Below are 27,207 nucleotides of genomic sequence, written 5' to 3'. Positions count from 1 at the left end.
AAAGGGGACTGGAGAGGGGGCTCGGAGGCCTGTCCTTAATCCCGTGCAGAACCTAACTGATAACCGTCCCATCTGGAACTGTTATCCAGCACAGTCTCGTCACTTTTTTAGGCTGACCTTCCGGGGTCTCTAAATTGTTTGAGATGGTTATAACTCTTTGATGGTTTAATTGTTATTTCATCTGTTTCTTAAATATGTGTTTTTATTCATTGTACACTGCCTAGAGCTATGAGATGGGGCTATTAGATGTTATAGAAAAATATAACAAACTAACAAACAATGGTGGAATATTTGGCCAGGAGCTGTTGTGCTCAGGATAAAAACTGATTGCTTTGTTTCTGTTGCTCCCCAAGAACTGAGGAAAAACACACGAGGAGTTGTGAATATTTTGAATATCAAAACTGAGCTCAGTGGAGATTTTGCAAAGGCAATAACAATGGTTTGGGGGCATTTCTGCACAATCAGGTGTGTGTGTGTGTGTGTGTGTGTGTGTGTGTGTTTGTGTGCACATTTGTTTTCCATTGGTAGAGGACAACCATTTTGTCTTCTCTTTGGATGGAACTCTTGTTGCAACAATGCAGCTTTTTTGTAGCTGTTAAAGTCTTATATTGGTTATCCGGGATAATCCAGTATAGCTTCTAGATAGCACATTCATAGCTTTCATAAAGGTGATGAAGGCAGTGGTTGCATGGGCTGGGTATAATTAAGTACTGAAATTGATTAATTATATATAGTAGTTAGTAATGTTGCCCCTGACAGACAGTGGGGTGTTGTTTTTTGTTTTGTTTTTGAGGGGAGGGAGGGTTGTTTTAAGAATAATTATGCTTGACTTTGCCCAAGAATAGAAAAGAAAGAGGTCAGATGTGAAATAACCAGCTGGATGGTTTTTTACTTAGAGATGAACCCTAAATCACCTTGGCTGCTAAGAATAAATTCATGCAAAAGAAGATGTGGTTTAAGTATTACCCCAACTTAGCTTTCACAACTGTTCCAGTGATGTATTAGTCAAGCTGTGGTTGGAAGTGATGCTTGAATTAAACCCATAGAAGGATCAGGTGTAGGTACAGATGCTGGTCAAATCCAGGAGGCAGCTATGAATGGACATCACTGCTAATGTTAGGGCTGCATCACCTTTCAGTGGCAAGCTATTTAAAGGTCCTAGGAACACCTCTGTGAGGTGAGTCCAGGAACTGAGGTCAAATTTGGAGCAGTTTCTCTGGTTCAGCTAACATTCTAACTGTATGGGCTTGCCCTATTAATATGAACCCAATATCCCCCCCCCCCTTGAAAGAAGGCACGTTGGTGATTCTCTAGTTCTGCCTAAGAGTGTTTCCTGTTAAGTCTGTTGTTAATTCCTTGGGGCTTGAGTCTTTCTCAAATTGCTTGTTGTGCAGTTCATTGACAGGGACCAGCCCTAAAGGAAGCCCTCCCATGTGGCTGGAAGACATTAGATGGAGTGAGGGCTCCATGTTTCACTTCAGAGAGTGTGTGCTGCTGGAGAAAGAGGTGAGTGAAAGATCGTGCAGTGACATTCTCAAGGAAAAGCTCACATCCTGTGTGCTCCATTCTAGGCATGAAGCATGGTAAACACAGCATCTGTCATAACCGCATCCCTTGTGTGGCAATCCAGCAACCTCCGTCATCAGACAGCCAGGAACAAGCCCTTCACAACACCCTGACACAAAGCAGATGGCAGCTCCAAGGGCTGGAGCTCCATCCGGCTCTTGGGCAGCCTCTCCTTCCCCTCTGCTCCGTGCACAGGACTCAGCACCTACAGCACAGCCACTCCCCCTTCCCCAGCTTGCAGATCCAGTGTGGGGAGAGGTGTGCCTTGTGTGACAGAGAGGGGATCTTTGGCACTGTGCAGCTCACCCCAGCTGGAAGAGCAGGGCCATAATGACCCTCCAAGAAAAGCAAGGCACTCGTCCTTTCCTGTTTCTAATTATCTCATTCGTTAAACAAAATGGGCAAAAAACAATTCAGATGTAGATCAGTAGGCGGGGGCGGGGGCAGAAAGCACTGATTTGCACCGTATTTACCACACATTGCAAGGCCAGGCTATATAAAATGCAAGCAAAATCACAAGGTATCACAAACTTCTCAGGTGCCCGAATTTGTAACCACTGGAATATACTCTCTTGTACATGCTGATGTACCTACCACCTCTGACATTCACAGCAACCAAAAGTTCAAAATCTCAGCATTACTTCAGATCTCTAGCTCAGTATAAATATTTCCAAATGTCTGTTTTTGCTTGATATCTGAGCAGGATCTGACCCTTTCTGAAGCTCTCTTTCTATGGCTAGAAGAAAGGTAGGAGGAGGAATCTTTTGAATAACTCACCAACAGTTCAAATCTGTAAGATCTGTCTTTCAGAAATGCTGCCAGATAAAACACTGCCTCCAGACTGAGAATAGGTTTAGGTTGGGAAACTGAAAGCTATAGCCAAGTTTGGGAATGAGCTGCAATGAGTCAAATGGACAGACAGAACTAAAGGAAAGATGTCATTGCCCAAAAAGTTTCCAGAGGAGATAAATCTCTGCACTAGTAAGAAGAAAAATGAAAAGCAGGCCTCCCAGGTTATAGGTGGATGGTGATATCTAAATTTCGCCCCCCTCAGTACAACCTCCCTCCTCGTGATTGAGATGGGACCTGAAGCTACACTGATCATAAACAAATAAGCACACTGAGGTCTGCTGATTGCAATGGCTTTATGTATGCTTAGCTCAGTGTTGGAATGTGGTCCTGCTGTGGCCAGACTACACACTTAGACTGCTGTAACAATCATTCCCTCTCCTCAGAGAGCTCTGGAAACTTTAGGTGTGTGTGTATTTAATTGTGCATGTGCATTCTGGGGGAACAAGGGATTTCTAACTCACCATTCACATGACTGGGCGGGTGCAGGCGGGTGCGAGGGAAAGCTGCTCAAACTCACTTCTTCCCCCCAGAAGATCACAAACATGCTGCTGAGAGCGTGGAATGTGCTCCCCGATGATTGGGGCTGTGCCACGCAATGCAGCGCGTCGAAGACTTCCCGGCCTCTGGAGATGCCACAATGCACCACGCCATGAGCGTGGTGCATGGAAGGGATCCTCCACCAGACAGGCACTCCAGGTGCCCATCTCTGTGTCTCCTCATGCGGTGTGCAACCTGAGGAGACACGCCAGCCTGGCAGCCCGGTTAAGAAAGGGCTTGCTCCCTTCACCTCGGCGAAGAGTCAGGCTTGGGAGCCGGGTGAGGCTGGGCAGGAGTGCCAGGATCTGCTGCCCGACCTGGGCTAGGCGGCTCGTGATAACAGCCTCAATGAATTTTCCAGGCCCTCAGCAAACAACAACTTCCAGGGTTCTTTGCAGGAAGCCATTGCAATTAAATTCATTTAGAACAAGATACATCTGTAGCGGAGCTATACCACTGGCTGACATGATGCACAAGGGTAATGGAGCTGGAAGACCCCAGTGCTGCTGCTGCTGCTGTGTACATAGGAGTGGTGCCTCTGTTCCAAATGGCAGTTGCAAGCTGTGTCCCTACCATTTCTTCCATTCGCCATAATGGGAGAAACTGTGGGGATGCAGCTTGTGTAACCGTCAGTCAGGACAATGGCGTTGCTGCTTCTGTATACACAGCGGTGCCAGCTCTGTTACCCTGGTGCATCATGTCAGCCACCATGTCCTACTGGAGAACAAATTGCTCGCGTGCGCGCACGCACACACACACGCACACACACACACACACACAGACACACACACACACACCTCTATTCTTTACTCTTGTCTTCAATTTCAGCCACACGTAAATAACGTCATTGTGGGAGTCAGACCTCGCAGGTGACCCTAGTTGCGAGGAGACAAGCAGCTTTCTAGATATTTCACTTAATTAAGTGGTCAGCCTATAGGTGTCTTCATGTGACGGAGTCTGTTGACCTAAAGAAGGATCATGTGAGTAGAGTTTGAGTGTGGTCAGGGGGCAGGGCTGGATGAGATATATAAAAAGGGGGAAATTCGATATGACAAAGATCTTGGGCCAGCGAAGAGTTCCAACTCCTACTGCTGTCAGACTGAGACGGAGATGCTCATGCAGTAACGGAGCCTCTCGTTCTGAAGCCTCACAGCTGCCTAGGAAGGAGGAGAAGCTTGTAAGCCAGGAGATATCCATGGGAAACATCACCAATAATACACTTCTTACTTCAGACCCAGCTCAGGCTTGTTTGACCCTTCCATAAAATCATCCCATTTTTAAAAAAGATGGTTAGGAACATTGGAAGCTGCATGAGTCAGACCATTGGTCCATCTAGCTCAGTATTGTCTACACAGACTAGCAGCAGCTTCTCCAAGGTTGCAGGCAGGAATCTCTCTCAGCCCTATCTTGGAGAAGCCAGGGAGGGAACTTGAAACCTCCTGCTCTTCCCAGAGCAGCTCCATACCCTAAGGGGAATATCTTACCATGCTCACACATATAGTCTCCCATTCAAATGCAACCAGGGTGGACCTTGCTTAGCTAAGGGGACAGGTCATGCTTGCTACCCCAAGACCAGCTCTCCTTTAGGTGAGCAGGATGTCCAATGGCATTCATATACTGATAATAAATAATGTTTGGTTTGAATGAGGGGGGGGGAGAGAGGGAGAGGGAGAAAATCAATTAAGAAACTGCTTAATTTTATGTTCCTGTGCATGCATGTATCATGTCCATATATGTGCATGGCTCAGTACACACATATCAAAAGACATAGCATAGGTAAAGATAATATTTTGGATCAATATCATTTGCAACAATACCCTGATCTTTCACTCATATCCAAGGTGTTAAATAAAAGCACTGACAGTAGACTCTGATGGGCACCAGCCACTCTCCCGCTATGGGCCAGCAAACATCTAGCCTGTTGTCTGATGCTCTGGTCTTGTTCCACTCAGAGCAGACTGTCCACTGCCCCTTCGGAAGGCTTCTGGTTTTCATCCATGTGACTGCTTCCCCCAGGAGTCAAGCCTGTAATAAACAAAGACATTACTTGTATCAGCAGGTGAGCAGAAAAGAGCTTTCTACCCAGGGACAGGGCCATATGGCTCAAAAGCATATATAATTCTGTTTTCTTGATATACATTGCCAACCAGTCATTCTTATGAGTAATTTCCCCCTATAAAGCCATGGGAGGAAAAAGTGCTTTTTCAGGTATGAGCAGGAAAGCCTGAACAAGTATCGTCTCATGTCCACGCTAAATGACAGCTATCACCTGCCATTTGTTACACCTTTATCAACTCCCTTGTTGTAAGGCTGTGAAATCGGTCATAAAACCGCCTTCTAAAGGAGCTGAACATGAACGAAGATCCCAAATCATGGGTTGAAGGCTCATGATACAGCAACCTGGCAAAAGCCAAGCTGGTCTAAGTCTGATCAGTGCCTGGATGGGAGATTGCCTGGAGATCCTCTGTACGCTTCTTTGATTCCCACCAGGAGAGATAAATGTACTACATAAATAAAGTCAGCCATGTGTCTTTGAAGGACCCATGTGTGGTGACCAATAAAATAAAATAAAATAAAATAAACCTCCCACAGCAACATATGCTTGCACAGGACCCTGATTTGGTCCCAGGTTATCACAATCAAAGCAGGGCAAGGCACTGTCCATTGTTCATTGACTGTTGTGGGCTGTAATATTCTGAACTAGCTCTGGGCCCAACAACCTCTCCAGAACACTATGCAAGCTCAAGCCAAAGGTGCATCTGTCTCTCTCACAGAAATGAGCCAGATGCCTCTGGGAAGCTCCTAAGGAGAGCAAGATGGAGGCATTTCCTGTTGCATGCCCCAGCATCTAGTATGTAGAGTTACAGGTGCCCCAGCTTGCCCTTCCACTGTGGTGCAATCATGATAATCTCTACTATATTGTGATAAAAAGAAGACAGAGGTCATCTTCCTCCTCCTCCTCTCCCCCCCCCCAACCACTGCCACCACACTGCTTTTCAACATGGACAAAACGTTCTCAGAGTGGTTTAGCATACTTCATGCACAGAGGCATAACTAGGGAAAACGGCGCCCGGGGCAAGCATTGAAATGGCGCCCCCCGCGCCCCCAACATACTACATTATACTTAGGTTTTTCCTCACAAGCGCCCGCCGCCGCCGCCAAGCCAGGCCACTGACTGGCCGCCAGGTGCCAGCAAAGCAATGGGGGGGGGCGCGCGCGGCGGCGCGGAAGGGACTGCTCGTGGGGGAGGGGGCGCCGACACACTCCCTTGACTGCTGCAGCGCTGCTGCACTGAGCAGGAAACATTTGTATTAACAAAAAATTTAAAAAAATAAAATAAAATATTTTTGTCATGGCGGCGCCCCCCATGTGACCAAAAAAGATGGCGCCTGGGGCACGTGCCCCTCCTGCCCCCCCTATAGTTACGCCTCTGTTCATGCATAACTGTTCACAGACAACTTCTGCCCACATAAAGTCAGGTCTGTAGATTGCTCTTCAGCGACCCGGTGCAGCTACTGTGCATGCCAATCTTCCATGTATCTGAATCACACATTTGGACAAGCACTTAATCCTGTCCTGCACTTCCTCCCCAACCCCCTATTGCTGGTTCTTTTGCTGCATGCAGCCAATCAGTCGGTTCTGTATAGAGTAGTTCTGCCCAAAGACATCCTGTGAGCACCTGACTGAGACAATTTCACCATGCTGCACAGACCTAGGGTGATCCAAGGCCAGAGAAAACTGCTGAAGGGAAACAACAATAACATCAGCATTGGGCTGCACTAGGAGATATAACAGTTCCCACACAGAACTGCAAGACTTGTCGATCAGGTGGGCTCAAGGGCATTGTGAGTCATATAATGCCTCCTGGCAATGATGGCTGTTTTACCAGAATGGCTTCTCCTAATGCACAGGGGCCCTTCCAGAAGGAACTGCCTTTCAAATAAAATGCTTTAATAGCAAAGAGGAATTGATCTGTGGAGTGATACTCCTTTGATGTTCTCACTAAATGATGTCTGCACTACAATAACATTCTAGCCAGGCACAGCCCCATTGCAAGTTTTAACCATCCCACATGAGCATACCTCTACCTTTTAGGTGGCTTTCTTTGTACTCCAGCTTTGTTGGACTCTATGGAAACAGAATGAGTTTCTTTCTGAGTCCATATTAACTGGCCTGGGATGTAAGAATTCGCCCAGGTGGCACCTTCACACAAGAGTCTTGGTTCCGCTTCTCCATACACAAGGGGGAGCATGTGCTGGCCACCATAGCAGCCCCTCTGTGGTCAACACAGCAAGCCAGTGATGTGGACTCCACAGGTCTTGCTGATCCCTGGCAGTTAAGCATCCTACACATCTGGGATTCCAAACATAACACATTGCTCTCAACTGCCCATATTAGAGCTTTCTAGATGAGCCCTAGCGCAGGAGGAAACCCTCAGAATCCAAGGCATACCTACACTGCACATTTACATTGATTTTATACCCATTTAAATGCCATTGCTTCTCCCAAATAATGGTAGGAAGGAACTGTCATTTGATGGGGGTGCTGTGAATCCGCTGAAGGAATCTAGCCCCTGGGGCTCCTTGGGGAGGGGAAATTACTCCTCACTCAGATTCCATCTGAAGTAGATATGCTCTCTGAGAAGAAGAGTGAGCCACTAAACACTGCCCAGAGGGAACGGGAAAGGAAGCATTTAGAAAGGAGCCTGCCAGGGCTTTGAAGGCTACCATGAGTGAAATGGGTCAGGCTTTTGGAAGCAAGCAACATCTGCTCTTGCTTTGAAACCAAGAAGCCGGGGGTCTCTTCTTCTTCCCCTGATCAGAGGATAAAGCAGGCTCTGCTGGCTAGGTTTGCTACCCTGAGACAGCAATCAAAGTTTCCCACAACTGGAGTGCAACCTGCATCTATCTTATTTTTAAACTCAACCATTAATATGTCCCAGAAGCCGCTATGAAAAAACCACAAAAGCCCAAAGTTCTCTTAATCCATCCCACAGGCTGAAGTCGAGTCCTCAGCTGCTGCCCCTTGGGAGGCTGAAGCTGTGGATGGGTTGCCCTGAACCTCTCTTGGAATGAACCACAGTTGAGCATCCTACAGTGCTTGGAAGGGAAACATCTTCTGGGAAATCATCTCAGGCCCTGGTGCTCGATGGGAAAAGTAGTAGAGAACCCTCTAGACAGCCAGTGTGCATAACCTTGCAAGGATGCTGTGGGAAGAACGAAGGGGCTGCACAGAGTAGAACTGACTCAACCTAACTCCCCCTCACCCCCCAGTGAAGTCTGAACAAAGCAGACTTCTCTCTGGAGTCTGGACAAGAAGATTTTGATCTTCCCCTTTTCCTAATCATGAACATGCGGAGCTGCTGCAGCAGCACATCTGCCAAGTGAAGAGAAAGCACACTGCTCAGAACGCAATGCTCCCTGCAAAGGGTATGAAAGAAGAACTGGGGCTCTCTAAGGCAGCAGTGGTACATGTCTGCCACACCTCTCGTGGGTTGTTTGTCATGAGGCATAATACCCTTGCCCCTTTTAAAAAAAAAGTCACCCACCTTGCCTGTTTGTATAAAGCCCTGCCTGCTAACAACCTCAACTATGTGTCCACACCTGTTGAACCAACAGGAGTTGGTCAAATGCACTAATTTGAACAAACAGACCCAATTCTGGGAGTGGATAGACATGACCTGCCCTACTCACAGCATCTCCTTGGCTGTTCCCTGCTCATGGCAAATGGGTCACCTGGTCTGGTGACTGCTAAAGTGCCTCTTTCTGTTCTGGCAAATGAATGATTCAGCGACCTGTTTGCCACGAGCAAGTCCCACAGGTTGGGAGAAAGATCTGGTGCCAGTGGCGAGGGGGGTTGTGGACGTCGGCCCTGGAGAGGGAACAGATACTGTCTAGGTTTCAGGGAGTGCCAAGGAGTGCAAAACCAAGAGATGCTATTCCAAAGTAAACATACAAAGGGATGAAGCTGCTGTTAGTGTGGTGGTGAGTGGGCGCTGCCTTTGGGGGGCCTAACATTCTGCTAATCAGGAGGGGTGAGCAACAGCTCCCTGGCTCAAGCTGCAGATGTGCCAACACTAGCCCTGCACAGACACACATTCCAAAAGTGTGACTGTGCAGAGACCATGAAGAAAAACCTTCCAAAAAGGAGCACTGAGAAGCTAGGAGCATTGAGGAGCACTTCCAACAAGGAGCATTGAGGTTCTGGGAATGTAGCAACAAGGACTGTATCCACTGTTAGACCAATTCCAGGCAAATTCCCAATAAATACATTATGAGGCACTAGAGGAGGCAGTGGCTAGTGCTTTCCATTTATCCACTTCTCATAGTCTTGTGTGGATTCAAACTTCAACAGGGAACACCCAGCAGCTGTTTCACGGCAGGGTCATCTTTTATTATGGATGCTGCTGATCTCATATCCAGCTAGGTACTGCTAGGCATTTGCTGAATTGCAGGTGATACACTCCCAGTAGATTTACAATTTTCCTATCCTATCCTATCCTATCCTATCCTATCCTATCCTATCCTATCCTATCCTATCCTATCCTATCCTATCTAATATATAATAATATATAATAATAATATAATATGATCCTCCCTATCTCTGCCAATGTTTTAAAAGCATTTGAAAACCTACCTCTTCACCCAAGTTTTTTCAGCTTTTTAAATTTTTAGGATTTAATCTGTTTTTGACTTTTAAATTGTTTAAATTGTTTTCAGTTTTGTGTATGTTTTTAACTTATTTTATGTTACTGTTAACTGCCCAGAGATGAAAGTTTGGGGTAGTGTACAAATTTGATAAATAAGTAATATTAATAAATATAATATAATATAATATAATATAATATAATATAATATAATATAATATAATATAATATGCAAAAACATGCCTGTGGCTAATCCCATGTGAGGCAGCTCTTGCGAGAGTTCAGAGAGCTACCGGATAGGATAGTGACAGGGAAGTGGAGGTGGGGGGGAAATGGCAGTGGCAGCCAGCTGGCCAGCTGGCTAGCAGGCCTGGGAGTTAGTAGCAGCTGGCCAATGGCTGGCTAGCTGCAGCCGGGAGGAGAAGGCGGGGTGGCGAGTGGGGAGGAAGCAGTGGCGAGCGGAGGAAGGAATGAAACAGCGGTGGAGGCGGGCGGGCGGCGGGGAAGGAAGGCAACAGTTTCAGAGGCGGGCAGGCGGTGGGGGGAGGAAGGAAGGAAATGACAGCGGAGGTAGGCAGGCAGGCAGGAAAATGACGGTGCTGGTGGGTGCTGGCAGGTGGGGGGAGAAGGCGGGGGCAAGTGGGACTAGAGGGGGGAGAAGGTGGGGCAGGCAGGCAAAAATGGCAATGGCGGTGAAGGGGGGAGGAAGGAAATGGCGGCAAGGGCAGGAGGCCGGGTGGGGAGAACTAGAGGCACAGATGCTCTGCGCCCGGCCCAGCTAGTATAATCTAATCATATTACAGATCCTGTTCTGTAGGCCTAAAAAGAACTTAACATTTCCTGCTGATTGCCAGAAGCTGAGGCACTGAGGGGAGCTTAACACGCACTTAGACACAGACACACGAATGCAAAATAAGATGGGCCCAGGCAAAGGGCACATGTGTAAAATGTCACTTGTTTAAAATACTCAGAAGCAACAAAGAGGAAAGGATCAGGCTCTTTACTTAGAAATATGTTAAAGGGTCATGCGCTCTGTGTTATACACATGGGCCCATCACAATGGTCAGTGTCCGCATGCGTTTTGCACTCTCATGCCCAGCCCATTCCAGAAATATACCATGTGAAGCCACCCTGGAAAAGAGGGGATGTGGGAGCCGAGGGAAGCTGAGGGTCAGAGAGCCCTGTTTATTGGTCTCGTCCCTGATTCCAAGGGTTTGCTTTTAAAATCAATTGCTTATGAGAAAACAAAGTGAGATCCCAATCTGGTCCCACAGTCACAGGCTGATTAACCCTGAGTTCAAGCCCAGACCCTCACAGTGACTATAAATAGCTCTGCCTTTTCCTTTCCCATCCTCCCGGCAGGAGCGGAGAAATGCCTGCCCTTTTATGGTCAAAATGGCAGATTCCTAGAGCTGAGCAGTCCCGATCTCCCATGTTGGGGCTCAGCCAAGGGGCCCAGGGGGATGCAGCGCTGAGCCTTTCAAGAGGATGCTGCTTCTCCTCCTCAGTGGGGTTGGCTGGGATAAATCATAACGCCAAGAACAAAGCACAGGTTTTCAGGCCTTACCGGAGCGGACGATGCAGTGAGAGCATTTTGGAAGCAGTGGCTGGGAAACTGCTCTGCTCCTTGCTCTCTCTCGTCATGTTCCCACCACCCCTGCCGGCTTGTGCATGACTGTAGGGACTGGACATTCTGTTCTGGCTCCATGGCTGAAAACTGTACTCTCTGTCTCCGGATCAAAGGCACCCGTCCTCTGCAGTTTTTTAAATATATGGCTACATCAATGCTAACGATGTGCCTGTGCACATGATGTTGGTGGGCTATGTGGAAACAAATGACGAATGCAGTACGATGCATGATGAATATTTGCACACTAGACTTGGTATGCAGATGGCATGTAGCACTTGCATGTGATATTCAAGCACATGTATATGTTTATATATCTATCAATAAATTTGCAGTGCAATGCACTGCATATAGTTCAGATGTGTATACCAAGATGCTTTAAAACTCCAACCAGACTTCAGGGAAGTCCATATGCAAACTGGCAGATGTTTAATTTGCCTGCATACATCTAAAATATAACATGTGAATTTTCATCGTTAAAATTTTATTTGTTTCTATTTTCTATTTCCAGTCTGGGAGTGAACTCCTGTATTTAGTGCATGTTTCTGGGTGTGATGAAGGGAGAGGGAGATATATATACTCAGAAAACAATTTACTAATTTTTAAATCTGAATTTTAAACTTTAAAATCTGAATTATTTTGAAAGTAAGCAAAATTCTGGCACTGTGGTGGCCTTATATCTCCAGTATGGCTGCATAACAGGAATTGCAAACAGCATGCAAATGTGGCATAAACAGTATGCAAATGTTTACGTATGCAAATGTGTCATAAACAGAATGGCTGACATGATGCTCAGCATTACAGAGCTGTAATGTTATCTTGGGACCACTGCAGACTCCTAAGTCAGCTCTTCTTATGCTGATAGGAATAGGCAATTTCTCCCATTGTCACGAATGGGGGAAACAGCAAAAGTGCTGCTTGGGCAACCGGCTGTTCTTAACAGCATCGGGGCTCCTTTAGGAGTTTGCAGCAGTCCCATGGTGCAGTGTTACGGCTCTGTAATACTGTGCATTATGTCAGCCACAGAAAGTATATGTGGGGCTTCTTTTGGCTGTACACATTTATACACATGCTTAAGATGCTCCTACTGTGTGAGTAGAAAGGAAACAGCACCTGTCAGGATTACTATGTAATAACAGTTGGCAAGGCCCTGTACAGAGTACAAAGAAGACCTGGTGCCACCCAGAAAAACTGAAACTGACATTAGAGTAGCTTTAGAAAGACAACTCAGTTTTCTTACCCTGCCCATGAATCTGTCAAAATGATGGAATCATAGGTCTGCAAAAACCTGAATGTGATTTAATCCAACCCTTTCCCTAGAATCCTGCTTTCAAAGCTTTCTTCCAGAACATCCTAGGCAGTGAGCAGGAATGAATAAGGTGCACCATGCCAAAGGTAGCTGCAGAGTAGATTGGGGTGGCCTAATTAGGCACATGCTGCTATCTTGGTTGGATACATTCCAAATGGGGTTGTCTGAGTGCTGTTTCCTCTGCCCCTTTCTGTTATCTCCCAGTTGAAAAGGCCGCGTTGGATGTGTTTTTCTCATGGCCATCACTGCACTGTATCAAGGGGAGTTGCATGTCCAAAAATGAAGTAGACAGATGTGCCTGGGAACTCTACTTCCAGCTGTCTCGTGCATGGTCTAGCACACCTGCTTACAGGTACACATCTCCCCTTCAGACTTTTGACATTCACTGTGTGATGGACCATGGATGCACTAAAGCACATCTAGCTCTTTGAGAGTTGAGTCTGAAGGGATCCTCAGCTGCCAGGAACCTTAGGGCCAAGCTACACAAAGTGTTAAATGTATCACTGGTTGTGACATCCTTGAACTTTGGCTTAAGAAATAGCAGCCATGGGGAGACCTGATCCAGATTAGGACTGTGGCATGCAGGAAGAGAGGAGAGGAGCTTTAGCCCTTTGCCCAGCACAGTTCTGGATGAGGCTACCTTGCTGCTGCTGCTTGCCCCAGGAGGGACATTCCTATTGGCACCAATGAAAGCTTCCCTTCTAGGGCAAATAGCAGCTGCAGGGCAGAGGAATGATCCAGATTGGGACCGTGATGGGGCAAAGGGTTCAGATCCTCTCTTCCCACACCTTGGTCTTGGTCATGATGGCTGCTATATGACATGGCTGCTATATAGTAAACAAAAGTTAAGCATGTCATGGCGGATGGTGTGTTTCATCTCACGCGTACTTTGGTCTTCAGGCCCAGACAGCAAGAATTTTCACTCCAGAACAAGGTTGCACAAGCCTTATTAGTGGCTGTAGTTAGAATCAAAACACTGCCCAGTGCCGAGTCAAAGATGCTCCTGAACCCTTTGCTTTCAGAAGCCCCGTGGAGACAACATATCTGTGGACAATGAATGGGATGTGTATGTCAAGATTGCATCCACTGGCCCTTCCCGAGCCTCTGTGCATTGATTTGACCTTCTACACAGAGCTTGTATGTGTACAAGCTGTGCATCCACAGGCTTTGTATGGGGGATTTGTTCCTTCCTCCATGGATTCATTCTCCACAGACGTGTCACCTTCACTGGTTTAGATTAAGCTCAAAGGGTCTGTTCAAGGTAGTGCAGCTGAGGTGTGTCTAGACAACAGAGTGACTTAAGAAGACAGCAAAGAACTCTTGATTTTAAAAGGACTCTGCATGGCATTAGACAGCCAAGAACAGGGTTGTAGCTATAATTGAGCAAATGGGTTCAAAGAACCCGCCCCGCCCCAGCTCCTGAGGGCCCCCCCAGCTCCACCCCTCCCTATCTTCTTCATTATCTCCCTCACTCTGAGGGGCCGCTGGGGAAAGGGGTGAACACAGGCCCCCTGTCCCTAACTATACCTCTGGATCATGGATGTGAGATGGCAACACATTCTCAGATGTTACACGCAAATGCACGTAACAAAACCCTGGTGGCCATTTTCGTTAAGGAAGTTGGGAGGGGGCATTTTGGAGTAGAAAAGTGGGAGGGGGGTGGGAGGGAGAGGAGATGCTTTCCCCTACCAACCTGTCTTCTGTTGCAGGAGTTGCAGTTATTGCTATTCTCCCGCTAGAGTTCTAGAGGCATGCTGGTGAGAGTAAGCACACGTCACCTGGAACCCTGAGGGGGACGGAAGTGTCTTGAGGGGGGCTGCAATGGGAACAATAATGCATGAGGAAGGGTTAAGTACTTCTCCCTCTTGCTGTTTCTATGCTGAAAATAACTCCCACCTGAAGCTGAATTCCTGACATGAAGCAGCTGTTGGGTTTAAATTCATGTGATTGCATGGAACAGGTAAAGAGCTTTCTGTGATGTTCTGAAACTGCCCTTTTATTTAACCGGTGACTAAATGCCATTCTCACTGGAATGAATTTCTCTTCTCTTCTCTGTTTGTCTGTCTAGGGCAGGGGTGGGGAACCTTGGCCCTCCAGCTGTTTTTGAACTACAACTCCCATCATCCCCAGCCACATTGGGAGTTGTAGTTCAAAAACAGCTGGAGGGCCAAGGTTCCCCACCCCTGGTCTAGGGCCTCCTATCCAAGAGCAAGGATGGTAGCATATGCAATGAAGATTTGTTGCTAAGAGAGCAAAGTAGATTCCCCACAGAAAGCCCACCAAGGGGGACAATAGACTGCTTTGAAATTTAATAAATAAATACATCACAGAGTTTGTTCACATAACCTTTGAGAGTGCCAGGGAGGGCGGGAGGAGGGTAGGAGAGCACCCACCTCCCCCCTGGATGATCTGGCATGGTCCAGGGCCATGGGGCTCGTGGACTCACACAACCAGGACTTTTGCAAGCTGTGCCGCATTCTGGAGGCCAGAAAAATGCCTACTGGCCTCCAGATATCCCACGATACACTGCACAATGAGTGCAGTGCATTGAGGAATCCCAATGTGAGTTGAGTGCTCTAGGCACCTGGCTGTGTGTACAGCCCAAGCATCCACATAACCCTGTACCTGGGTAATAGGGCATGCTTACACCCTTCTACCCAGAAAAACAATTGGGTACAATTCCCGGATTACCCAGGAGGGCAGCACCAGGATCGGCCTTGATACTGGCATTTCACATGAGTAGCCCTGCCCAGGTAGGGATGCCCCCAAGCCTGGGTAGGGCTGTTCGTGTTAACAGCCTCACAGAATTTCTTGCCTGCAGCAACTGTCCATGCACCAATCTGCTCCTCTACGGTCAAGCTAGGGGGCTAAGGATGCTACATGCACATCCATACTGTGCAATGCATCTTCAAATGGTGGTATGGATGTACAGCAACATTTCAAAGGCCGCAAGCAGCTTGTCAGGGGCAGCAACTACAACAAAACAATGATACAGCCAAGTTGAACTCAAGCACATCAGAAGGGTCTTGCTTGCCATAGCCATTTGCCTCTGTTACTCCCCTGCACCTGTATTCAGCATCCTTCCTCTGAACCTGGAGGTAGCATATGACTGTCATAACTAGTAGCCATTGATAAAGAGTCCACCATGATGGTGTGAGAGCCTGTGCAAGTATGTGACCACACACACACACAATCTACATATCTGTACAGACACATCTTGGAAGGATCATTTCCCTATATTGCCACATTGATGAAGGATGGTGGGGGTGATACATGGTCTACTCAGGCGAGTGCTTTTAAGGCTTCTTTACATCACGCCCAGTCTTTGCTGAGAGAGATCAGTTCTGTGCAACTGTGTACAAATACATCTCCAAAAGGGTTTCTGGGGCATGTGAACTGATAGGCCTGGGAGTGACACCTCTTGGTCTGTTTACACATCACATTCTTGCAAAAGAGGAAATGGTTTGCAGGGTCCATTCCTAAGGGAGTCACAGTCACGTCAGCAGCTCCATCAGAGACTGTTCTTTCTTTACTGGCAACATCCAACTGTTTCAAAGGGCCGAGGGAAAGGGAAGGGAATGCATGAGGGAAGTCCCTGAAGTGACATTTGAAAGGTCAGAGCAACCCTGATAAAATCCATGACTTCTTCGTTTCCTGCATATGTACAGATTATGGCTGCCAAGGCTGGATTTAAAACGAGACCACCAGCAATTCCCACACTGAGTGGGACAGCTCCTCTTTAAATAGTTTGGCTCCTTTCCACATGAAGCTGGAGGCGGAATACATGGGAAGGGAGCAGGATTGTGCCCACTGGTCCTGCTACAAACCTCTACATGTTTGTATGCTCTGTGCAGAGACCCTTTGCACATAAAACCTTGTATACACCTCTTCCCAAGTAGGTAGGGACTCTGCCAGGAACTATGCCCATATCACCTGTACATGCCCAGACTCTGTATGCAGACCCTATGGATATGTGGTGTTTGGGAGCAGGCATAGCAGCCCCTCCATGCATTCAGCCTACATGGTTTCTGAACACGCAAAGAAGGTAGAAACTGCGAATTGTAATTATTTATCTAGGATTCCACTTTGCTGTTCTGCTCTCAGCTTTTTTTCTTACTTAAAAAAAAAAATCGAAGCGCTACCATTACTTTTTCTGTCAAACTCTGGTCAAAAATAAGGAACGTTCTTTTAGAATGTTCTAAATTTAAAAAACAACAACATTCTTTTAGAACATTCTTTTAGAATTTTCCTTATGTTTGACCAGAGTCTGACAGAAAAGGGAATCTTTTAATTAAGAATGGATGAGTTATTTAGAGAATTTCTTCTTTGGAACATTTCAGCTGGCAAGCCCATCTGAAATATTTGTATATGCATGCGCACTCACACACACACACACGATATGAGAGGATAATTTCCTTGATATCATAGTTGTCTGCTCGTTGGATGCAGATGGCTAGTACACACAACTATATACAGTACAGGAACAGACATAACTGATCAAGCTGAGAATATGATATCAGCAAGGTTAATCTATGACCAATCATAACTCATCAATTGAAATTGCTAGTTTATCACTTCATTTAACTGACTGAAGTGGCTTAATACCCAAAAAACAAACTAACCCCCAAACAAACAAATCTAGCTGATATCCAGACTAATCTACTCAATACTAGCAGGTACTCTAAGCACTACTTAATTTCAGCAGGTACTATCTGGGGCAGCAGTAATATAGGAAGATGCTGAAAGGCATCATCTCATACTGTGCGGGAGGAGGCAATGGTAAACCCCTCCTGTATTCTACCAAAGACAACCACAGGCCTCTGTGGCCGCCAGGAGTCAAAATCTTTATTCAAGAGTAGTTTAGTATGGCTGTCAGACACTGATGCCTAACATAGAGTCTTATATTCCCCATCATTTCACAGATGAAAACAGGGACACTCTTGTGTGCTTATTATGCTCCTCTTCTCATGCCAAGGATCACTGCCCGACAATCTCCCCCTCCTGCTTTAATCACACATGGCTCTCCTCGTGCTATATGCTAAATAAACGGACTCTAGCCATCTTTTAAAAAATTGGATGCCCTGTTTAACCTCAGAATGGGTCTGGTTGTATATATGATAAAAAGCTGCAACTCGAACACACCAGCAGTGTGGGCTACCGGACAGGCAGTTCAGGCAAGGGGACTGAAGGGTCCATGCAGTGTCCATATGCGTGCTAAGATGCAGCTTCCCCCCTTTCAGTGATTTAACATCTAGAGGGGGCAGAAACCTGGAAAAAATGTGCACACGTGTGCCTACTAACAAACTTTTCAAAAGGCTTCCTCCAACATCTCCCCAAAAGACAAAAAGAGGGACAATGTTTTACCAGGGACAGGTACCAGAAAATAGGCACCTATTCTTCAGTTGGAGAATAAGGAGTTTGTGATTACTGTAGCATTTACATCTCTTCTTGGTTTGAGCTCTTCAATAGAAGCTTTATTCAAGGAAAGCCTGTAGATTTGGACTGGAGTGCTACAAAATCTTTAGGTACAGATACTAATGAGTTGGGGTTTTAAAATGAAATATATTCCATTGTGAATGGGAAAAGAACCACTGCTATAATGGTGCCGTGCCCCCCACCCCCTGAATACTGTTTCCTTCCGTCAACCGATCTTTTTGTGCTCAGAAGAAGAGGAGAAGGGGGAGGAGGAGGAGGAGAGGGAGGATATGTATATTTCATACTAGCAAAACACTTCCTTTAATGGGCAGTAGGCAAACCAAGGCTGAGGCTCTGCAGTTTGCAGGCTTTCCCACTACTGCCGCTTGACTCTGGTTACATTGTTAAATATGGGAAGAGCCACCAGGCAATGGTGCCCCAGAATGACCATAAATAGAAGATGGAATGGAAGCAGACATCTCGGAGTGGGGTTGCTGGAGCAAATTTCCAGTCTCATATTGTTGGGCCATGGTGTCTATTCTGCACAGACAGTTCGATGGGGATGGAGGCCTTCTAGAAGGGACGCTGGGTGCTCCTTGTATTTTTACAGGAGCTCCACAGGTGAATAACGTCTAAGGATAAAGTCTATTTCCCAATGCATGTGTGCGGCTTTACTGCCCTAATATTCCTGGACTGCAGAACAGATGAGAAAGCACCACAAGTTCTCCTGGTGAGGTCTCTTACCTCTCTCCCAACAGTAACTTGTGCTAGGGGTGTCGGAAATGACTGGTTGTCGGGGCCACTTGAGCATTTAGTAATTTATCTGACCAAAACCCTAAAAGATTTGAGGCAACATCCATGGCAAGATTTCGTGGGGGTGAAGTTAGCAAACCAACCTGGGAAATTGTGTTGTTTGCTGCACTTTCATCCCATTTTCTACTTTTCAGTGTCAACGTTCTGTTTGCTACCACAAAGTGTTATAACCATTGCCTTTTCTCTCTAACTACCTTCCTCTGGTAGGCTCGTAATCCACTTGCATGCCACAAAAAGAACCGTATGAAGGTCCTCTCTTATCCTCTACCCAAGTATGAAAGACTTATGATGTCTTGAGGGTTTTCCTTAGGACACACCCTTCCTCTAGCTTTCCTTCAAGGCCATTTAAAAAATTAAACCTCCCAGTGTGACACTGGACATTTAGCAGGCTCATTTAGCAAGCCCATTGCTCCCTGTATCCCCCTAAGATTCTCCCTTTGCCTCCGCCTCTTCCCTTGTTTCGCTCTCGTGTCACTTTCCTTCCTGCCACCACCTGCACACTAAAATCTGGGTTTGTGTATTTAACTTGTGAACTGTAGGGCCTCTCAAGTTTATTTGGCAATCTCATTTCAGCCAAGGAAACCGCCTGCGTTTCCTCACAGAGTAGCTGCTAAGTTACTGCCCTTATCAGCTCATTAACAAAAGCTACCCAATGTTATATAGCAGTGGCCCTAAGCAAATTATGCTGGTCATGATCTGAAATAACATGCTAATTTCCACCCCACCCCCCCAGTACACATGCTTGTGTATGTGTACATATATAAGTATGTCCCAGTCTCACTGAGAAAGATACACTTCTCCATTTTCACAGCCGTTTTACAAAACTGAAATGGTTTCACAGCAGGGAAGCAACTTGCCTAGGGAGCAAGAGGCTGTCAGTTTGAATTCCCTCTAGTATGTTTCCCAGATGATGAGAAACACCTATGGGAAACACCTATATCGGGCAGCTGTGATATAGGAAGGTGCTGAAAGGCATCATTTCATACTGTGAGGGAGGAGGCAATGGTAAACCCTTCCTGTATTCTACCAAGAAAACCACAGGGCTCTGTGGGTGCTAGGAGTCGACACTGACTCAATGACACAATCTTTCCTTTTTTATAGTAGCCTACTTGCCTAGGTATAGTCACCTAATGGCACAGTGGGGAAATGACTTGACTAGCAAGCCAGAGATTGCCAGTTGGAATCCCCGCTGGAAATACCTATATTGGGCAGAAGTGATATAGGAAAGATGCTGAAAGGCATCATCTCATACTGCATGGGAGGAGGCAATGGTAAACCCCTCCTGTATTCTACCAAAGACAACCACAGGGCTCTGTGGACACCAGGAGTCGACACCAACTCGACAGCACACTCTAGGCTCTTTGACTGCGGGTCCTGAAGGGCTTGTGTTCCTTCTTTTCCATAAGGACAGGGGGAAAGACATATAATTAATGGCCAACATGCTACATATTTAAATAGCAATTGACAGCCTCATCATAGGCAGTGTTAGGCATTGAACTTAATGGGCTTAAAATAAAGAAAAGTTGTGCTGTCAAGTCGGTGTCGACTCCTGGTGACCACAGAGCCCTGTGGTTGTCTTTGGTAGAATACAGGAGGGGTTTACCATTGCCTTCTCCTGCGCAGTATGAGATGATGCCTTTTCAGCACCTTCCTATATCGCTGCTGCCCAATATAGGTGTTTCCCATTGTCTGGGAAACATACCAGTGGGGATTCAAACTGGCAACCTCTGGCTTGCTAGTCAAGTCATTTCCCCATTGCACCTCAGCCGGACATAATTTCTCAGCCTCAGTATCACATCAGCAATACAGGGCTAATAAGATGGGCCTACACTCCATTGTTATTGCAATGACTGCTAGTCAGGTAAGTGCTTCTCAGGGCTTTGAACACTTGGGAAATGTGCTATATAAAGACTAAGAGCATATCTAACTACACTTGGGTTAGACTGGTTTAACAATCATTTCCTTTCCCCAGGGAATCCTGGGAACTGTCGTCTTTGGCGGAGCCTAGGGATTACTAACTGAATTCTTAGCATTCTCACCAAACTAAAGTTCCCAGGATTCTTCGGAGAAAGCCATAGAGGTTAGGATGGTAGGAAAGTGTTATACAGCGAACTTGTATCTCTGGAAATAAAAGTCGCCACCCCCGTTGTAGTTCCTGGGTGCTGATCAGTTTTTGCAGGCACACTGTTATGGAATTCAGTGCCTCTCTGACTAGGTTATGAGAGGAGCAGCAAAACTGTACTGGTGCAACAATTGCTTCCCTGAGGCAGGCTTGCCAACTGAACCTATCCAGGCAGGGGTGACCTTAGGGCAGGGCAAGCAGGCTGACTGCGCCAGGCACCACTGTTTTAACCCCCATGAAAATTAACTGGAAGCCCCCCCCCCCCCAATTGGCTGATTTGCCCCAGGCCCTGCCCCCTGCCAGGGCTCTATAAGGACAGCCCTGTGTCCAAGACACCCCTTCAAATAGGGCATATCCCCCAAACAATGGAAGTTCTGATCTTCCATGGAATGTAGCATGCCTGTGACCTGGGATCTGTTCAACCGTGTTTTCACACACAAGGTTTAAATTAGCATTAGGCTGTCCTATGTATATCAGTGTGTGAGTAAAACTCTTGTGAGTGAGAAGAGAAAGCAGAAGTAGGACACTTGACATCTGAACAAAAATTCTTCTGGTCAATATACATTGTCCATTCATATTACAAAGGAGGTGAAAAGGGGGAGAAACCTACTTTAAGCCTAGTGTGTGACAATTCCCCAAGGTGCGTGGGGCGGACATTGCCACAAAATGCCCTGCCTTTTCATATGGTGGGGAGTAGTCATTGGGAAGCACCCTGCTGTGTCTGTATGTGTCTGTGTCACAGCACCAACATCATGTGAAAGATGACAGAAAGACAGACTGACAGATATATTCAAACATACAATGGCTGACAGTCTGTGCAATGTTCTGTGTGTGTTGCCATGAAACGTCTATGCAATTGTGCAAGAGTACTGCCATGGAGAATGTCTTGACCATGCAACATTTCTGATATTTCGGAGTAATGCCACTGTCTAGGATCGAAAAGACCACACCTACTGTATAGTTCCACATGGCTATGGTGGGCTTGGCCTTGTGTTTCTTAAACAGCAGCCCAGTATGACATATGGGGAGTCACTTCTGAGTATGAGGGGACTTCATACTTGCCAATGCACCACCAATGCACTCCATAGCCCTGCTTCTTGCTCCCCACGAATACAGCAGTTGTCTACAGGGACAGAAGGACTGCCTCCGAGGAGAGATCTTCTCTGTGGCTAAGAATGCTGGGTGTCCCAGAGCGCCCTGTCGTGGGGGAAAGCATCTCTCCCTGGGTACAGGGCTTGTTTCTGCAGGCAAACACTGTACACATGGTGGGGTGGGGAGTCCACAGAGTGCGTCAGTGTGGGGCTTGCCATGAGGTTCCCATGAACTAAAGTACAGCGTGCAATTTGATAACAACGAACTAACAGGGCTTATTATGGAGGGGCAGGATCGCTCCTGCTGTCCTCACTCCCATCCCCTATATGCATTCAGCCTGATTTGTGAAACAGCATGGACACATACAAGCGGCGCATACACATAGGCTTTGTTTGCGCAGTCAGGGACCCTGCCCTTTTCAGGGTGCACAGGCAGAGCCTAGGCACGTCGGCTCTTCCACAAGTCATGCTGAATGTATGTAGAAGGTGGGCACAAGCCTGCTCCAGCCTCTACATGTGTAACTCATCAGGCGGGTTCACACTTAACACAGAACCTGAGGCTCACGCAACCCCTCCCAGCTCAGGAGAGCATGCTCCCCCCTCCCATCCCTGTGTGCATGCCTATTTCATTTGTAGGTTAGGATATGCCATGATTGACCATGACATTCAAACCCACAAATCTCAGAATATCCAAACTTACTGGCTCTCGGGAACCTGAGATCTGAACCCAGATTGAAGTTAGTTGCAGATCTCAGGTCCCCTAGAGCAAATAGATTAGGCAGTAGCAGCCCATATGGGTGGGATGAGAGGTGATAAATGAGCCACAGGTGTGGCTCATTCCGACTGTCCCTTCCTCACCCTGGCTGCCTCCCTCTGCCTCAGTTCACCTGCTGTTGTATTAACCCTAAGTGTACAGGCTGGTTATCCACCTGGTTGGGAACTGGGTGAATAACCAGCCCACACACCAAGGGTTAATGCCGTGGCAGGAGAGAAAAGGCAGAGTGAAGCAGCCAGAACAGGGGAGAGGAGACAGAAATGAGCTGCACCTCTGGCTCCTTTATCGTCCCCATCTTTCCTGCCTGTATGGATTGCTACTGAGGTTAGGAACATAGGAAGCTGCCATATACTGAGTCAGACCATCAGTCCATCTATCTCAGCATTGTCTACACAGACTGGCAGCAGCTTCTCCAAGGTTGCAGGCAGGAATCTCTCTCAGCCCTATCTTGGAGATGCCAGGGAGGGAATTTGGAACCTTCTGCTCTTCCCAGAGCAGCTCCATCCCCTGAGGGGAATATCTTACAGTGTTCACACATCAAGTCTCCCATTCATATGCAACCAGGGCAGACCCTACTTAGCTAAGGGGACAAGTCATGCTTGCTACCACAAGCCCAGCTCTGCTCTCATACCAGCTCTCCTCTCATCAGGTTAGTATATGCTGAAATTGGTAGATTCAGCTGTCCCACCCCAAATCAGCATATGCTAACCTACAAGTGATGTGGCATGCACATGGGGATGGTGGGTGGAACATGTGTTCTCAGCTGAGATTGAACCTCAGGTTCTGCATTATGTGTGAACCTGCCCAAAGTGTGTGAGGAGGACTAAGATTCTCTGCTCATATTTTTAAAATATGTAGGTAAAGTGCCCAGAAAAATTGATGGATTTTAGTGCATTTTCACACAAGAAGCATCAGTGCTGCTGATTTTTGCAGTGTAATGGTAACACCTGTCTTTTGCATTCTCAGTGCAGGAGAATTGTGACTCATCTATTACAAATAGTACAAATATTGTGAGAGAGAAGCTCAAAGGTAATTTCAAGTGTCTTGTGATAAAACACCCTCAGTCCTTTTGCTACCTCCCTTCACCAGGGTTCATGTATTATTATACTCACCTTTGACCCGTCTAGCCTTCCAGAGACACACATTTTCAACATTCTCTGCTTGCTTTCCTACACTAACTTTTGAACTAGTTTTAACTAATTTTTAAACTACATAAAACTAGTCACCACAGTGGACCAAGCACACATTCATAGTCATTCACAGTAATACACACTACTCATGAGCTGTTTTAAATGTAATTCTTCTGAAGCAGAACAAAAGAGAGTGCCAGCAGTAGAAATGCTGAAGAAAAGCAAGAGGAGGAGAGGGCATTTTACTATGTTTTTTTTTTTCTGGGACATAATCAGTTTTCTAGTTTTTCAGTCTGGAAAAGAGAGAGGGAGAGAGAGGGAGAGAGAGAGAGAGAGAAAGAAAGAAAGAAAGAAAGAAAGAAAGAAAGAAAGAAAGAAAGAAAGAAAGAAAGAAAATCATTTCCAGGCAACGTTTTCACAAGTGGAGAAGGAAATCACCAATCTGTCCAGAAGCAATTCAGTGATGCAGCCCGTCTAGACACAACCTTCCCCTCATTTCCTACTGATAATTGTTTTGGGAAATCTCTCCCCCACTCCCTCTCCCTCTCCCTCTCCCTCTCTGAAAGAAATCTCTGCATATCAGTCAAAAGGCACTGGAGCTTTCTCTTCATCCTACAGTGACTTAGGACTAGGTGTTCCAGAATTCTGAGGAGATGCTAGCATTACTACAACGACATGTTCTAAGTGGCAGGATAACCAGAACTGCCATACCCAGCAGTTGTGGGTATGGATGTTGCTAACACAAAGAGACAAGCAAACTGGCCTGTTGACCTGCTGGCCTGTTGGCTTGTGCATTTGGGAGACTCTCTGGGGCAGGCACTGGATTTGTCCATTAACAAGAAAGAAAGAAAGAAAGAAAGAAAGAAAGAAAGAAAGAAAGAAAGAAAGAAAGAAAGAAAGAAAGAAAGAAAATTATTCCCCCCACCACTCCCTGCCAAAAGATGGATGGTGTGCTATATGCAGAAAGATAATTCCTTGCCCCTTCCAACATTTAGGATGTCTGTGGTGTCTTTTCTCCCTAACAACTTTTGCTGGAAACCTGGCTGTCAGGTTTCTCTCGGGGACTGACTGTACCGCCTCTGCCTGCAGTTCTAGCCTGCTGCTGTAGTATATTACCAGATATGCACCAAGCGTATCTGAAAACGTCAGGTGACTCTTCTCCAAGTTTCTTAATGCCCTCCAAGTGTTTTGCTGTTCTAACTTCAGCAGCACATCTGACCCCACTTCACTCCCTATTGGTGAGGGGGAGTCCTGGGAAGACAGAATGATGGATGGCCATTTTCCACCTCAGGGTGGGAGGTGGGGAGGGCAGTCTCAGCTGGAAAATCTTCTGGTTTTTATTTTTCCATCTTGGAACATACTCTGTGGAACAAACAAATGCCAGAAGCTCTATGAGACATCTGCGTCTTAGAGCCAACCAGCCAGCCTTTGTAGAGTGCGGCAGCCCTCAGGGAAACCGCTCTTTACCTTCCTCGAGGGAGAGCACGGGGCAAAATGCAGCATCATTTATTTGTCAGTATATCTTGCTTGGCACCTAGTGCCATGGAGGAGGAGGAGGAGGAGAGGAGGAGGAGGAGGAAACCACCCTCAGGGGAAACAAGGTTGGCAATGGCCTTCGCTCGCTTTCCTAAATAGGCTCCCAGTATGCTAAATGCTGTTTTATCCAAGACTGCTGCTTCCTTTCCCTTGTGGTCTGCAAAGCATCCTGTACATATACCAACATTCATCACCCGGCAGTCAGTGCTGATAATAACAACTGCTGAGCTAGAAAAAGACACCAGGCTGTGGAGATAAAGGGACCCTGCAAGACAAAGGGATCTGTTGCAGTCCCACTGAAAAGTGATTATTGAAACAAAACCTGGATGCTGTCCTGCTGCAGTCTCTGCTTCCCATTTCCAGCTCCACTGTGCACCACATTAGTTTTCCAGCTGCTAAGTAGTGTAACACAAGGGGAGACACTCCCGGAGTTAATCCAAATGTTTTTTACAGACCCTCCACTTCCCTACTAGCACCACCAGTTTGCATGTGTGTTTGTTCTCTTCCTTTCCTGTTTTCCTCCCCACCTCCAGCCCCCCATTCATTTCTGTCCAGCATCCTTTCTTTCTGTTTCAAGACAGGAATCAATCTGATATTCAAATAATTACACTGAAGTGCAAAACTAGAGGCAATGACAGCTATGGCTAGAATTCCTATTAACGTATAAGCTGAGAATAGGAGGTGCATTATGACTGCAGATGATCTGCCCACACTGCTTTATGTGGATACATGAAACAGACATTACACTCCCCAGATACATGTAAATATAATTGTAACAAAATGTTAATTGTTAACAAACATGTGCACACGTACACGCACATGCACACACACATGCACACAGCAGACAGGAACATACCTGCTTTCAACAGGGGCCAGAAGTCTTTCCCCATACCTGTCAAGCACTAGGCCCTAGGTGTGGCTACAGAAGGTGGGCATCTTCTCCTCTCTTCACAGTCAAGAGGGCCACTGGAAGCCCAGTGTTGCCACTCCTTTTTTAAGCCACTGGCAGCACAAGGGGTCCTGGGTGAAAACTCTTCCCTCACTGCTCAGAATCTGGAAAACCTTTTACTTTTACCTTATATGAGCTGAAAGACGATGCTGGGTGGCTGACGGCCACATCTGTCAGGAGTTCTGAGGGTGGCCATTGGCGGAGACCTGGTCACATGGGCCGATTGCCTTGACCTGCGACAGTTCAAGCGAATGTTGGTTTTACCCCCTAAGGAAGGCGTGCTTGACAATTTTCATATTTCTTCTAAATTTGGAGATTTCAGACAATGCTCAGAATGCCAGAGGCCCATGTGGAAGTCATTAAGACTGAGAGGGAGAGCGAGTAAGAGAGAGAGAGAAGGGGGAGAGAAGGAGGGGTGGCAGGGAAAGCTTGGGGGTGGGGCAAAGGAGACGGGCCTGAGGTCGTTGCCAGCTACATGCCTGGGAACGTAAATGAACTCGCTCAGAGAAAGTTGTTTGTAATAATTTACTTCCTCTCCAGTCCTCCTGCCCCATTTGGGAAAGCAGAGAAGCCTTGAGAACCACATGCTTGGAAGGAATAAATCCTACCTCACTGATGACAAATGTGGAATGCCCTTGGCCTCTGCAAGAGGGGCAAACTGGTGGTGATGGTGGGAAACAACCCTGGGTGTACGCAAGATTAATTAATGTACATTATTTACTTATCACCCAGCTTTAATCACCTTTTTAATACACACAAAAGAAAACATTTTCCTGCTCCTTCCTTGTTAATGTCTGTGTTTGGTGTTGGTGATTATGTGGATGCAGCCATATGGTGGT

At 46.6% G+C, this 27,207-nt stretch overlaps 1 long non-coding RNA gene across 1 annotated transcript; it reads right to left on the bottom strand.

Moving 5' to 3' along the window:
* Positions 1–4,723: 4,723 nt before the first annotated feature.
* On the bottom strand, positions 4,724–26,486 carry LOC128346506 (uncharacterized). Its single transcript, XR_008316996.1, has 2 exons — positions 26,276–26,486; positions 4,724–4,980 (listed from the first exon to the last, which is right to left on the bottom strand). It is a non-coding gene; the product is annotated as an uncharacterized LOC128346506 (long non-coding RNA).
* Between the last annotated feature and the right edge of the window lie 721 nt (positions 26,487–27,207).

This window comes from Hemicordylus capensis, chromosome 2 (genome assembly GCF_027244095.1).
Source record: "Hemicordylus capensis ecotype Gifberg chromosome 2, rHemCap1.1.pri, whole genome shotgun sequence".
NCBI lineage: Eukaryota > Metazoa > Chordata > Lepidosauria > Squamata > Cordylidae > Hemicordylus > Hemicordylus capensis.
This window is presented reverse-complemented; position numbering and strand designations above follow the sequence as displayed.